At 46.7% G+C, this 16314-nt stretch overlaps 1 protein-coding gene across 1 annotated transcript in view; it reads right to left on the reverse strand.

The window, feature by feature from the left end:
- The window catches only part of fndc5b (fibronectin type III domain containing 5b), a 31931-nt gene extending 16395 nt beyond the window's left edge, over positions 1-15536 (reverse strand). Inside the window, exon 1 of the mRNA XM_052071939.1 lies at positions 15334-15536. The gene's annotated coding sequence lies outside the window, so the exon portion shown is untranslated. The remainder of the gene's footprint in view (positions 1-15333) is intronic.
- Between the last annotated feature and the right edge of the window lie 778 nt (positions 15537-16314).

Here is a 16314-nt window from a genome sequence, read left to right on the forward strand (position 1 = left end):
TTCAACGTCCAACACCTGTAAGAGATTAAAATCCTCAAGGCTCGTCTTAATTCCCAGTAATCTGACACGATTGCGGCCCGTGTGTGACGTCGGGATTCCAACGCCGCCGAGCGGCTAATAGATTACCCGATTCCCCGCAAATCTTCACACATCCAACAAATGGCAAATATTTGGCCCAGCTTCCCTTTTCAAGTGCTCGTCACTCGAGTAGGACAAAATGACGAGCGTCAAGGTTGTTGGGAATAATAAACCACAGCCCACATTTCTGTAAATGACGCGTACTTTCAATGTCAGCGAGACGATAACTTTGTATCATTTGCTGGAGCCAAGCGCATGATGGCTGCTCGGTTACATTTGTTGTCGAAACGACGACGGGATGACTAAAGACGTAAAAAAAAATAGCGCGATGTGGCATTTTCGGTTGCTTGCTGTCGTGAAGTCAACCTGACACAAAAGTATGCGACGAGCGTCTGCCGTTTTTATATCTGTGGACTTACTGTCAACAAATGGTCTTTTTGGGAGTGTGTGTCTTCCTCCATTTGACTAAAACTCCAAAGAGGAAGCAGTAACAAACAGGCCCTTCATGAGAGATTTGCCGCTTTGTTGTGTGTGGAAGCGGCTCCAATAAAATTACAGAGGCCTTGTCCGTGGTAATGAAAGTGGCTTTTGAGACCAGCTCAGTTCGACGGCAACAACACTGTCATTTTGTCTTCGGAAGACAGACAACACACAACTAAACTCATTGTTGCTTTTAGCCTTTTCGTACCTTTTTGTTGTCTCCAAACAAATGTTGGGAGGGGAGTTTTGGCCGGGTTACTCATTTGACCCCCGCACACTTTGCAAATGATGTTGTGCAAGAGGGGAAACTCCCGCAGAATGCTGGCATTCTTTTATCAAGCTGCAGACAGCGCGAGTCATCAGAGGAGATGTCACTCGCACTCAACAAATACTCCATGTATGAAACAAAAAAGAAAAACTAAAACTAATTCTAAAGCAGTTTAAAAAAAATGATGCATTTTTGAAAAATAACAAACCTACTCTCGAAACTAATTAAAATTCAGAGATTTTAAAACGCAAACTAAATAAAAATGAACTATATTGAAAGCGGGCGGCCCGGTAGTCCAGTGGTTAGCACGTGGGCTTCACAGTGCAGAGGTACCGGGTTCGATTCCAGCTCCGGCCTCCCTGTGTGGAGTTTGCATGTTCTCCCCGGGCCTGCGTGGGTTTTCTCCGGGTGCTCCGGTTTCCTCCCACATTCCAAAAACATGCGTGGCAGGCTGATTGAACACTCTAAAATTGTCCCTAGGTGTGAGTGGGAGTGCGAATGGTTGTTCGTCTCTGTGTGCCCTGCGATTGGCTGGCAACCGATTCAGGGTGTCCCCCGCCTACTGCCCGGAGACAGCTGGGATAGGCTCCAGTACCCCCCGCGACCCTAGTGAGGATCAAGCGGTTAGGAAGATGAATGAATGAATGAATGAATATATTGAAAGCCCCCAAATTATTATAACCCTATGACGAACACAGCCCCATCCATGTTATAAGAGGGTGTGTACACTTGTGCAACCCCATGAGCTCGGATGTTTGATTTTTTTAAATTAATCGCCTCTTCAAAATATATTTTTGAATCGTGTTGCATAACGTATAGGACACACATGAAGGGTGGGAACGGTTTTGAAATGATTTATATGTTGTCACGGAAAATATCGGACATTTGAACGGGGGTGTGCGGACTTTTTATAGCCACTCTATTTCTTTCATGTTTGCACCTGCTGCAAAGGTTGAAAGACCCTGCGGTGTATTTCGTATCTTTTATTAATCATGGGATTTATTTTTCCAACCCGCTTCTCTTGAGTTGTTTAGTCTCAAAAATAAACGCCTCCACTCAACCAAGGTACGACCAAAAAAAAAAAAAACGGTCAGAACGGAGCTGTCAATATTTTCAAGCCGATGAAAATATTCTGGCAAATATTTAACAGCATGCACGTTGGGGAACGGTTAGTGAGTGTCGGCGTTATAAACGGTGGTTGCAACGAATAAATAAATGACAAAAAAAATCATCATCAATAAAGCATCAAATTGCTGGGAATGTTCGATGCCGGTGGAAATACATTCGGCGTTAGCCAGAGCTCACCCGCCGCACGCTTGCGGAGAAGCGAGGGCCGGCACAATTTCAGCTTCCATTTTCAAACGTCGAATCTGAATGTTTAATCATCTCAAGCTCTTTGCTGGAAACTTGCATGAATTTTTCACCGTGTGGAGGAGGGAGGGCAGAAAAGCGGGCAGGCAAGAAGCCTGCTCGCCCGGGGCACTTGTTGGGATCTTTCGTTTCTCTTTTTTTCTGGCGTATGCCAAAATCCATTTTTCAGAATGTCGACTTTCTCTGACTTAAAAAAAAAAAAAAACCACAAAAAAGCAAAACAAACAAAACCATGGCGTTGCCAGATTGACATTTTGCTTCTAGGCGCGGCGAAGGCGTTTTGCGTCGCATACGGAGAAGAAAGGATCAAAGTCTGCCAGCTGCGTCTGCGACGACTTGAATTGTGGATGGCAGTCATGTGGTTTTTGCCTTCTAATTTCCAAGCGAATTAAGTCGACATGCATGTGCACATCGGCGCACGGAGACAGACCGACGATCACGTCTGCAGGTGACTTGAACTCATCAACCCGCCGTGAACTTTGTCGCCGCTTCTCATCTGCAACCGTCCCGATCCAAACGGCAAAACTCGAATTCGGATATTTTCACACGCACGTGATGCAATCGGGGAGAGGAGGTGCGGCGGTGCGGCCTTTGACCGCAAGTGAATTAAAATCTGTTTTGTTTTTAACACACTCGCGCACAGATGGGGTATTTATGACCTTTGGTGCAATTTACCGGGACCTGGCGTGAGTTTTACGTCTGCGAGATTTAACGGGCTGTCAAAAACTGTAATGCGAATATGAGAGAGAGAGAGTCTGAAAACTGCTGAGGTGGCTAAACAATTTGGAATAGCATCGGTGCACCCCCACACACACACACACATACATATAGACGGTAAAAGGTTTTCTGTCGCCGAGAGTCGTTCAGCGCCAGTTTGACAGATTTTATGAGCGTCGCACTGCTCCAAAGCGTGAAAATATCAAACTCCCGTCGCAGGCGTTGGAGCAAATTCAGGAAAAGTTTATCCAAGAAGGCTGACATGGAACGTGGCGTCTGTAAAAGTCTCATTGAGCGGATGCTTCAAAAAGCAAGAAGAAATTTCAGCAACGGCGACTTTGGGGTGTTCAAAGGTCTCAAGCGGACGATTGTGACGCTCGGTGACCTGCGGTTGGTTCGCAAAGGCGCTTTTGCGATGCCGCTTGTCAACCGGGGGGGACAAAAACTGGGAAGTCAAAGTTGTCAAGTGCTGACGGCGGTCTAAATAAGAACCGAAACCAAATGGATGAAATCAAACGCACCTTTTGGGACACCCTGTACAAGATGGCTCCCCATTTATTGTTCTATTCTATGACGGGATGCCGCGAGCAGCGGGTGTGGAATCTCTTAGAGGGCGCTGTTGCCATGGAGACCATCATTTCCATTTTCTTGGCCCGGTGATTCAAGGTGAGAAACGCCGTGGGGAGGGGGGGGCGGCGGCTCGTGTTTACCGACACCTCCCAGCCCGGCGCACGATTGGAAATGAATCCAAGAAGTCTATCAACACTTTTCGCCTGATCCCAAAGGCAAGCCCTCAGCTGACGGCTCAAAACGGAGCAACGTAAGGCTTGGAAAAGACCGACGCACCGAACGAAGACTTAAACGTTGTGGTGTCGCCGTCCTTGGTTTCACTTCAGGACTGGGCGTCGCCCTTCCTCTCCTGGCGAACTCGTCCGTTGTGCGCTCAACTCTCCGCTTCTCCCTTTTCTGTCTCGCTAGCCTTTAGCCTTTCGTCCCGCTCCCGCTCGCTAATCTCAGTGGGAGGCTCTGAAATTAACCGCCGCTTTCAATCAAGTTCAGCAAGACTCTGCCCTCTTGTGTGACCCGACACACACACACACACACACACACACACGCCTACACTGTACAGCAATCCCGCCCTTGCTGAGCGATAAGATGTTCATGTCACACACACCACACTGGCACTAATGAAAGGCAAATCTAGATTTTTTTTTCCACTCTCTCTCTTTTTTTTTTTTAATCATGAACGTAAGCGCTATCACGCTCTTGGTGTTCAGTGATGCTTTTCAATCGGCTCAGAGTGATGTCGAGCGTGCAGAGAGAAGCGTACGCGTATCCTCGACATGCATGGATGATACTAGCATGAGATGATTGGAACGCCGCGTCTGTTCGATTAAATGGCCATTTGGCTTTGATGCCATACACGTGAAAACGGCATTTATTCAATTTATTAATCGAGGTCTAATCGGTGTATTTTGTAATTATAAGCCAGCTATTTTATGCATCAGGAACGCATGAAATGGCTGATATTGATGGATGAGAGCAGAGTCCCTCTAACGATCGGGCTCCTCAAAACGTGAAGCGAAAAGTCAATAGCTGCGTCATATGCAAACGGCGTGACGGGGAATTTGCCTGGATGAGGAGCCGCTCGCTGTGTCAACACACCGCCGTTGCCGTGGAAACAACACTGGCTTTTCCCAGTGACCCAATTTTCTGCTTGTTGTTGTGGCGCCAAAGTCCTCCAAAAGCTCTCGGGCCTCCACTGCCGCATCACCTTCGAATGATGACGATTGATCGAGATACTGAGCCGATAAGATTCTCTTCTCACAAAAAGCGACATATATTTTGTTTTTCCAAACCCTCCAGCTCACACCTGGGAAACGGTGAAACTGGTGCCCCGGTATACTCATACCAGAAAAAGACTTCAGAGACACAATGGAGGAGGACGCCGGCAACCGTGACCAAGCTCGTTGGGACCACAAGCATTTTCATCTCAGCAAAATTTTGACTTGCGGCCAAAGTGAGTGTCAGCGCCGCTTCAAACGTCAATGAAAGGTGCCCCCCCCCCCCCCCCCCCGATGTCTTGTGACACCATCGCCACAACACGTGCTTGTCAAGGAATTATTTTTACAAATGTTTCCAGAACTTAGCCGTCTTAAGATCGATTGAGAGGCACGAGTGTCTTCACCAGACACCCCCACCCCCCCTCACCCCTCCTGACCCAACCGCTTCCATACCCCGAGATGTTTTTAAGTAGCAATAATCAGCTGACGGATTTAGAGCAACTTTGCCGTCAGGGTTTTTCCCTGAAAAAAAATAGACCCTCCGCCCCCCCCCCCCAAACAAAAACCACACACACAAATTGTATCCTGTGATGTTACTAAAGCCAAATTCACCGTAGGAACTGGGTTACGCGCTACGGTTATAAAACAAACGGGGCTGTTACTACGACTTTATTGCTCTAATTTCAAATGAAACGGCGTTAGGGTACTTTTGAACTTAAATGGCAAGTTTGAGTTGACGTGAGAATTGAACTGGCTCTCATTTCGAACAAATGAACACATGTTCAATGCATCCAAACCTGTCAAATCGTTCATCAAAACCGCATCACATTTCTAACACGACTACGGGAAATGCTTTTGGCAAAGGAAAAAAACATGCGCACGAACAAATGATTCTGCATATTACAATGAGATAAGAAAGAGTGCGATCGGAAAGTCAAGTTAACGTCCACTTTTGGAAAAACAAAACTCGCTTGAATTCAATTTGAATTCAATTAAATGTGAAATTGCTGACGATTTAAGTCCGTTGGCTCTTTTTTTGAAAGACAAAATACACAAGCCCCAAAAGAAAGGGAGTCAAGTCCTCGGGCACATTTCCTCTCGCAGATGGCTCAAAAGACCTTCTGGCTAGCTTTTGCTCAAGGGCTCCTTTTCTGCTTTTCATCCAACAATCCCCTCCCTCCCCACTTCCATTAAGACACTCGGTCACAAGTTGCGGCATCTGTGTGATGACCTGAAAATGTCTTGTGTTTTCTGGCCGGTCAGCTTTTGAAATTTCACTTTTATAAGGAATCAGGAAGTCATCGTCAAGCAGCGAACGGGAAACTGGAGGTTCAACTTGGACCAATCACATGACTGAAACAAGATCTCAACATCGATAACAAAGACGGGCACGAAAAGGTCATCTGATGGGGGGAAAAAAATAAATACATAAATCCACTAATCAATTCTCCAAAGTGTTAAAGCTTGAACACTGAATTCCGCCCCCCCCCAGCACATGACCCAGATCAATTAGCCGGGATCGCAACATTCAAGAAATCTTAAGCATGTTGATCCCGCCTCTGGCAAAGTTACAGGTGGCCAATCCCCCCCCCGTGTGTGCCGACCACTGAACCCGCCCACTTCCTGTGGAGCAAAATGACCTTTTCGTGTTCAACAACACGAGCGCGACACAAAAAAAATATGCAACAAGAGACTTGGTGGATGGATGCACCTTTTGTTTTTGTTTTTTTTCCCCCCAAACTCCAGTCAAGGGAGCATGAGCAGCATGTTACGCAAATCACGTTAAAATTCCGAAATCTGCGAGCACATATCGCAAATCCAACCCATGTGCTTTTCTTTAAGGTAATTTAATCAAGTCGGACTGATTCATAGGTGGAATTCTTACTCCTCTAGTCATAAGATGTGTTTTTTTTTTTTAATGGTATTTTTTTGGTTTTGTTTTTATTTTTGCTCTCATGTTTTTGTTTTTTGCTCGTGTCTCTCAACAGGATATTTGATTTATTTGTCTTGGTTTAGGGTTAGGTTTAGGTTGAAACGCTCACCATTGGTGAGACAAAACTTTCATTTTAAACTTCCACAGACGCGGAATATGGCAAGCGGAGAAACCGAATGAAAAAATGCGCCTCCGTTTGCTTTGTGAGCTGTGAAATACAAGGGCAAAAATCCAGCTCCTACACAGTTGAATATGTGGGTTTTTTTTTTTACAATTCTCCTCGGTAACAAGTTGCCGAGGTCTTCTGCTCTTAAGAAAAATAAATAAAGGGATCACTTTTGCTTTTAACATTGTCTTGCATGTCGGGGCGCACTGACCAATGACGGCGTGTTTTTTTTTTTTTTTACATTCCAGTTTGACTGAGCGTGAAGTACAGACAGAGCTATTCTTTTTTTTTTAGCATATCGTTGGAGGACAAATAAAGGCCTTAAAATAACAACAAGCATTGTGTGAAAGATTTGCAGCCAATTTTGAAAAATAAGCATGCTTAATGGGTTCTTTTAGACATAAAAATGGTCCGGAACGTTGGCGCAGCTCGGCATTTGGTCATTTGACACCGTTGCAAATTAAAAAGGGAACATTGACCGACCGAAATAGATTCGGAGCCAACAACGTCCCCATTCAAAACGGCGACGGCGCATTTGGCGAAGGCCGTTACAGTTCAAAGATAAGAGCGGTCAATGATTTGGGCACGGCACTGTGAAGAAATACAAAGTTAAGGGGGAAGATTAAAAGACCCCCCCCCCCAAACCCAACTGTCTCGCTGCGTGTCCCTTCAAGGGATAAGGACAAAGTCAAGCCAAAGGCAGTTGGCTGTCAAACATGAGTTTTAACGCAAGGAAAGGTGACACAAGGTGAGAGGGGGGGGTGGCTCCCATCAGCCTCGGGTGTCTGTGTGTGCGTGCGTACTGCAATAATTTTCCATATTTCGCCACGCATTCATGAAAATGCGGAAACAACAAAAGTCTCTCTGTTTGTGTACGCCAAAGGATTTTTTTTCCCCCTCCGGTCAAGTGTTGTTTTTGTGCACCGTGAAACCCCCATGATGCAAACGTTCGGTCACGGACACCCGTTGAGCGGCCACTCGTTATTGGTTAACGCCCGCTTGGGCGTGATTGCATCAGATGTCAAATTGAAGTGAACCGACCTGAGCATCCAAGAAAATTGACAACCAATTTTGCCAATACTTGATTGGTTTGTAACAGTGATTGATTTTTATTTTTATTCATTTTTTCAAAACCAACTTCTAGGCAAGGACATTTTAGTTGAAGAATGAAGAAGACTTAACCCTTAGATGCATGAGTGACTGGCCCCTACACTCTTCCATAGGTGGGTGAAAATGACCCATAATAAAATTAATGCTTTTTTAATGACATTTTTGTCATTTTGGTTAAGAATAATCACTTGTACAAAATTTAGTAATATATTTAGGACCATACAGGAATGATTTCATGTTTGAAATATCTTTATTTTTAATTTTTTAACATTTTTGAAAAATAAAAATTACCCAGAACAGCAATAGAAAAATGCGAACATCCATTTTGTGTCTGTATGTATGTATGTATGTATGTATGTATGTATGTATGTATGTATGTATGTATGCATGCGTTGCCTGTTTTGCCTTTCTGGCAGTGATCATTGCACACAGGTACATTGCATTTCCCACACCTATTGCTGACTTTGCGATCCTTGTTACTTGGGCAGATCTGACACCTTTCTCACTTTGGTTGGCCCTGTGTATTTCTTTCCTGTGTCTTAGTGGTGGCTTTTGTCACCCCGCACCTTTTCATTGTTTCAATAATCGGGATTTGCAGTTGGGTGCAGCTTTCCAGTCGACTCCTCATGTAGGGTGTGACAAGCTCCTTTGACAGCTCTATGAGGAACAGCCGTCGTGCATTGGTGATGCCACTCTTGAAATCTGGGTGCTGAGCCATGAAAAAGGTGTAGACATTTAGGGTGCCGATGTCAATTATGTTGTACCATTGCACCATGGGCCACCTCTGTGTTTGTCGCTTGCACGGGTAGTTGCCAACCATCTGGTCAATGGTGTCTACACCTCCATTTGTCTCATTGTAAAATTTGATCACTTCTGTTTTTTTTTCTTTTCTTTTTGCTATGTTCATCCACTGCTTTGTCGTGGTGCATCGTGCTCAGGAGCACAACAGCTTTTCCTTTCTTTCTGACATAGCTGACCATGGTAAGGCTATCATTGAATCCAAACTCTGTGCTGTAAACCTCCCTGGACTTGGAAAGGTTCATCAGAGTAGGGATGTCTGGCTTGTTCTGACATAGAGTCCCCACAATAGTGAGCTCCTTCTCCAGGAGATGCTGCGCGAGTGGCACACTGGTGAAAAAGTTTTCCATGGTGATGTTGCGACCGGTGTTTCTAAATCTACCACACAGCTGCTGGACAATATTTTCTCCCAGGTTCTTCTGAACGTCTTCCCCTGGTTGTCTCCCCGTGTAAACTATACCATTTATTGCATAGGGGATGCGTGCATCACAAACCCAGATCTTTAGGCCATACTTGGCAAGCTTGCTTGGCATGTACTGTAGAAACTTGCACCTTCCCCTGAATGGCACAAGCTGTTCATCGACAGTGACACAATCACTGGGGATGAATTGCTGTCTGCAGTTGACCAGGAACAGGTACCATACATAGCGAAAGACTGCCATATGATCTGTTTCCAAGCGGAAGGCCAATTTGTAGATAAATAATAGTCATGAACAACACACAAACAATTTTATATGAAGATAATACTTAGACGTATCAGCTCTTACAGTGTAAAATAATTTTCCTGAGGGGTTCATTTCTGATAGTATAGTCGTCCCAGTCCGCAGTCAATGTATTGCTGACAGCCAAAGTCGATTCGAATCAGTGGTTCCCATTGGACTCCATAGAAAATGTACACGTGTCACTTTTGACCCATTCATGGAAACTTTGGGTAGCAATACAAAAACTGAAATTTCTTAAAATGTATAAAATGTAAGTTAAAATTGTGAATGACATTATATAAACAACATGTTTTTTGAGGAATACCTGGAATATGAAATTATAATAAATTTTCAGTCCAAAGATATTTCAAAAAAAAAACCTCATCGGGTCATTTTTGACCCACATATGCATCTAAGGGTTAAGCACTCCAAGACGGTAACTTAAAATCCTCCAGCCGCACCCGCGAGAAATTGGGAGCTTCCACACAGAGACCCACGAAAACTCATGCACACATGAAGGGACGTACGTTGAATAAATCAAAAGAGGAGGAGCCGACTGAATGTACACCAAAGCCCCGGGAGAGGTTTCATCCTCGGGATACGTGAGCGCCATTTGAAACGCCGCATCCACACACAAACCCCCACATCCGGCTGCATACGTGAGCGCCATGCCGAATTCATGACGGTTGTCATGGCGCCCACATAGCAACTGGCTATACGTGTCGCGGCCGCTGCCGCCGGTCGACGAGATGATGCGGAGCTGGAGGTGGGGGTAAGATTGACGAGAGGATGGAAAATAATAGATAGGAGATGGTTGGGAAAGTGTTTGCGTGTTGGGTACGAAAGGGAGGGAGCCATCTAAGGCCAGGGGAAAGGAAAGATGAAGGCGGGGGGGGGGGGGGGTGGCGGGGGGGATCAGCTGGTCTGCAAATCTCTGCGGAGGAAGACACGAAGAGAAGATGGACGAGAAAAAAGGGAAGGCGCTCTCTCTGGCTTCACAAATTGAAGATGGAAGAGCAAGAGACAAGAAATGGCCAAACACTTCGCTCAACTGTTTGTTTGTTCAATATTTGGGTGCATTTTTGTAATTCATAGTTCATGCTTTTTGTGTCGTGCCATTTTACTCCAATCTTGTTTTGTTTTGTTTTTTAATTGCATGCTTTACTTGAAATAGAAAGCGTGTGCCAACGTTGCATGCGCCGCGATAAGCACGACTGATCCCTTGATTGATGACGGATAAAATATAGCCCACTAGCTTGAGAAGGAAAAAAAAAAGGCCTCAAGCTGTTGACCGTCAAAGTAAACATCAAAATAAAGAGAATTCCACCTTGCCTTCGGTATGCCTCGGCTAGCTTGATGCTAACGCATAATGGAAAACACCATTGAGGGGCTAACTTTTTGCATCGCTAGTTGTGCTTTTATAATGCTTCAAGCAAAGGATATTTGAACACAAACGGTGGAGCAACACGTAGACAGTCAACATCGCAATGCCGCATTTCAAATGATGGTTGGGACAGTCACTGAGACTTGAGCGCCATTTCTAAATTCCGTTATGAGTCTGAATTGCAGGCAATACGTTTCAAAGGTGAAGCTCAATTCAATTGACAACGTGTATTGCTATGGTGACGGATGGCTAACACGCTTCTTAAAAATTCCACCTCCTCGGCGTGTCGTGCGAGCGCCTGCAGAATAGTTCATGGGTAATAGATGCGGCAAGTCTTATTTTGGGAGCCGAATGAAAAGAGCGGGCTTTACGCATCACCTGGCACGGATAGAGCGGGAACAAAAACAGCCAGAGCATCGAGTACAGAAGTACACAACGATGCCGAGCTGGCTACCCGCGGCTCTACTTGGTCGTACAAAATCATGAAAAGGCACACATCTCGACAGAGCTGAAGGAGGGCGGGGGGGGGGGGGGGGGGCGGGGGGGTTGCGTACACGTGAAGTCGCTCTCACACAGAGACACGGGCTCTTATGAATATGAATATTTCAGTTTGCTTGAAAACGTGAAACGCAGACAACCCCGCCCCCCCACCCTCGAAACTAAACCCTCAGCACCGGGTCGCAATGAGGAACGGTCCATAAATGATGGAGCGAGAGTAGGGAACCGGTGGGGGGGGGGGGGGGGGTGAGAAAGGGTGGGCTAGTGCAAATAGAGAGCGGAGATACAGCGTCTGAAAGCCTGGAAACTCATCAGGAGGAATCAAAGTGGAGGGTGGGAGAGGACACGGAAGCAAATAGAGTCATCGGGGTGGAGTGACAGCTCGGCTGGGGGGGGGGGGGTCGTCGGTAAAAACCAACGATTCTGATTCTGCTGCCTCATCTTGGAGTGGGGGGGGGGGGAAAAAAGCAAAAGATTTCTCCGATGGTCTGCATTTGTAACAAGCGAGGGTTTTATTTTTAGCACGATCCCAAGTGAGCAAGCGGCCGCCGCACTGCGATGGACTCGTTTTGCGATCGACAAGAAACTCGCGTCCGTCGCCTTGGAGACGAAATGTCATTTCAGGGCATTATTCAGTGATGACACCCACCAAACAGGGAGTGGAACCGACTCGTCGACTTTACCGCTCCGCAGTCGCAAAATATCCAAAGCGCAACAAAAGCACCTTTGTGTTGAGATTTTAGCTTCGGCTCGTCTTCACCGATTCGAGCCGTGCCGCTTCGATAAAAAGTATAAGTCAGAATTCCTCCCAGCAAATTCTCTTTTTTCAATATTACCGTAACCTTTTCCACATTGACAGCAGGTAACCAGTCGAGGCGGACAATATTGGCTGGAGTAACCGTGCGGGGCCCACACGTGTAGGAGTCGATGATGCAAGCTTGTGAAACATGTGGCTGCACGCCATGAAAGCATGCGCGGCTGCGGCGCCAATGAAATGACGCATCGCACGTCATGCCGTCCGCCGGATTGCCCGTGCGGAATACGACTCGAGATCCGCCTCCTCCGTCGACACAGCGACGTGCTTCGATACAGCGCCGAAACCGTTTGGATTTCAACCTCATCTGAAATTTCAATGATTTCAATCTTAAAATGGCCCCCGGAGCTCGTGAGCAAAATGGAAAATCGACACAGAATGGGAAACAGACATGCGTGTGACTTGGGAGAATGCGTTTTACATCGTGTCCATCACTCTCCACAGCTCGCCATCCGGTCCCGCCGACACATGTTGACGCGCAGGCTCAAATAGTGACGGGACGAAGCGACGCCTTCCACCCTGTTGCATCTCTCGCTCCATTTGCACTCATCGGGAGATAATGACATCATTAGCGCACATTAGCACATTAGCATTCGCGGCCCCGCAGTACCGTTGCGTGCCCGTGTCGAAGGTGAGATGTGAATGGGGACGAGGTGCGAACGCAAAGCTTTTCAGCGTCTGTCGAGTTGAATGTAGAGCTCCCATTCATTTACAAAAACAACCCTTAGTTTTCCATAACGTCATCAAACAAAAAATACATCGAAATCATATTGCCCGCCTAAACATATGACGCCATCCTCTTAGTTTTATCTTACGAGGCCACGCCCAGTTGGCAAAGGCCGCACGGAAGCACGACAGGCCAGTTAGCCATCCGTTGCGATCTTCACTGTGAGCGTCGGCGCCTAAGCAGGGCGGGGGCGACGGTCTAGCCTCGGTGACGGTTCCTCAAAAACTCCTCTTGGTGCGCGTCCCATCTCGTGTCCGATCCCAAAGCGGCTTCGCGCTGCGTGACCTCGCCGTGCCTGCCTTCCCGGGGCCTTAATCCTAATCAAGCATGTCTAGACCTCTCATTACGAGCACATAATCAGGGGTAGAGCAAAGATGGGCCTGGGGTAGGGGGGCAAAAGGGAGCGTCGGATGGATTTTGCCAGGAGACAGAAGGACGCGGGGGGGAAAAAGTGGCCCGGAAAGTGACCCAGACATGAAATGCACCTGTTTTCTCCCAAAGCGGAGGTCACTCCGAGAGTGTGGAGCAACAGATGCAGACACTGGATTAGACTGGGAATTTGCATCCAAACTCATTTGAAAGTCTCACAAATGGGGGGGGGGGGGTGAAATGATGCATATTTTTCACAGCTTGCAATTGTTTTCTCCATTTTTCTTCACCTAAAAAAAATTTCTTGGGGAATACACGAATCTTCATGACACATTTCAATGTCTGGGCGAAGGTGTGCAATCTGGTGGGAAATTCAACCAGGCTCAGCAAGTGTTGACCGGTCCTCTACCACGTCTTTCTGTGAGCCCTCAAGTCTCCGTGCATTTCTGTTTGCAAGCAAAGCGATTAAATAGCGACTGGATTTGAAGGAGGGCAAGATGGATCCATTGGATGAAAGCTCAACAGTTGTATTTGTTTGTGAGGAATCTGCTTTTTGGCATGAGCGGTCAAGTGTGTCTTTGTGCTCCCACACAAAACATTCACTCAACTGCTGATCTTGTCCTCCCACTGACATGCGCGTGCATCGTGTACAACAAACGGGAGCGTACACCTGCAAGCGTACAATCCGAGACGGCGACCCATCCCCGTCGCATACAGTAAACAGGCCGACTGGAAGCCCCGTCCCGCGAAAACCTTCGCTATGTGCCGCCGCCTTTGCTTTTGTCACAATTTCGCTCGCTTGTTTCCAAGCCGCACTCCCACGTGCGACTTGCTTCCCACTCTTACGTTTTGGTAGCTGCTCTTTGAAACGCGCGGTTGTTTCTCGCCTTTTTTTTTTTGTTGTCATTTTGAAAACGGATTGTGAGCACCCAAGTGCCAAAAAGTTTTGATTTTGAGACGCATTCTCATTTCACCCTTTTGTTTTGCAAGGTGGTTGCATCATTTTCTACCACACATTTCATTTGCATGCTCAATTCATAAAAGGCGGAGCCAAATTGCTCATAGGTGAAATTCATAAAAGGCGGAGCCAAATTGCTCATAGGTGCCAGTGTCACTGTGATTGGCTGGTGACCAGTCCAGGGTGGATTTCACCTTTTTGCCCAAATAATGAAGTTGAGCGCCATTTAAAATGGATGTACGGAGGGACGGTTAACTTATTTATCTGCACAAGGAGGATTATTAGCTCTGTATTGGAAAAGCGTTTGATAAGACGACGTTGGATTCCATTAGACTCAACGGGTATGCCAAATTACAAAGCACATACATTTTATATACACGCACACACACACACATTCCAGTCGACAAGCATGTGTTTTACAAGTGAGGCGGCGTGTCCTGCCAAATCAAGAGGCCCTGAGATTCCAGGAATGTTTATCACTGTCTGCATTGTGTAGCAGCTGCGTGATAATGCGGCAGTACAAATGCCAACAGGCATCCAGACCGCTGGAGTTGTTTACCTTTCTGCAGACCCTGCGTCCCCCATCGCCCCCCCCCCCCATAAAAAAAAGGTTCATTAACATTCCCTTCATCGTTGCGCGCCTGAGCCGCATCCCAATGGACTTTTCATTGAGACCGTCAGGGGAGTCAATGAGGTTATCAGATCCTAATAGCCATACCTTCCCTGATGTTGCCGGGCCCGCCCCCACCCCCGGTGGGGTTGGAGCATCTACAAGAGCTCGCTGTTGCTGCTGCTGCTGGTCGCACGTGAGGTAGAGAAGCGCGGAGGCGGCAGAGGTAACGCCAAATAAACAAGATCCATTGATTGAGCGTGTAATTGCATTTGAAGCAGCGGGTGGCAGAATGACATTAAGGGACCATCTCAAAATGGTTGCCATGCATCCCCAAAAAACTTGCACACAGTCAAAACAAACAAACAACTCAATTCGTAGAACCCAACAAGTTGAACTAAGCTGCAGGAACACGGGGGATCTTAAATTGCCCAAAGCACACGGACGCACGCACGCACGCACGCATGCACGCACACGCGCACTTACGCGCGCACGCCCAGATGATGAACAAAACTAAAAAAAAAAATAAAGTCAACACAAAAGTTGAAGAAGCAAATCGCCGCCTACCTTCGTTGAGACTTGACGAGGAAGCACGGGACGCACTTTTGCAGCGCGTTAACGATCGTAGCTCACGTGTTGCTTCTCCGAGCACTCCAGATTGCCAGGAGTTGCCCGCGCGCTCGGTGAATTGGACATCACACAAAGTCCGAATGAGAATAAGAAGAGCAATAAGAGATTTACCGCAACGGCTCTGATTGCAACTTGCAATTCCAGACGGCTGAGCGCTAACAACTTCCGGTGATGCAGGTCACGCGGCGTCGGAGGTTAAAGGTGACCCGCTTTCTTATTTTATTTTTATTTTTATTTTTATATTTATTTATTTATTGGGGGGAAATGAGACTGATAGGATGCTAAATTATTTTAATAAAACGCACATAGACACACACAGATTTTTTTTGGGGGGGGTGCCTCAACACCTTTTTCCATCGTGACTGTTCGAGTGCAACGTCAACTTTTTTTTTTTTTTTGTGGGGCGCACTGTCGTGCATGTAAGAACTCTCAATTTGGGTGTCCAACCCTCACACGAGGTGTGGATCCATTTTGAGATCATCCTTCATTAAAGTGAATAATGCATGAATCTTAATGAGCAAATTCCTGGCCAGCGAGTAAGTGAGTCTCTTTGAAGGTGTACAATTGGACACGGATCCAAATTTGGGATTGCTCGGCTTTTTTTGGCAACCTGCGCTCGACTTGTCATGGTCGCATTTTCTTCAGCTCCAACTCAAAGTGAGAGCTGCAATTTTACAGTGCCCCCCCCCCCGACCCCCACCCCCCTGTTAACGGGGTCCATACATTTTCAACATATCACACACTATACTCTTGTGTGGCGTAAAACACGGCCGGCCCGATCCCAGACTCCAGCATTACAACGTACAACGTTTTGTGTCTGCCACTCGAGCCGCCATTTGCATGGAATTAGGTCAACACACACACACAGCACCCCCCCCCCCTCTCCCTTTTCTCTTTGCTGACTCCCAACACATCTCG

The sequence above is a fragment of the Hippocampus zosterae genome, chromosome 7, assembly GCF_025434085.1.
Source record: "Hippocampus zosterae strain Florida chromosome 7, ASM2543408v3, whole genome shotgun sequence".
In the NCBI taxonomy this organism is placed as follows: Eukaryota; Metazoa; Chordata; class Actinopteri; order Syngnathiformes; family Syngnathidae; genus Hippocampus; species Hippocampus zosterae.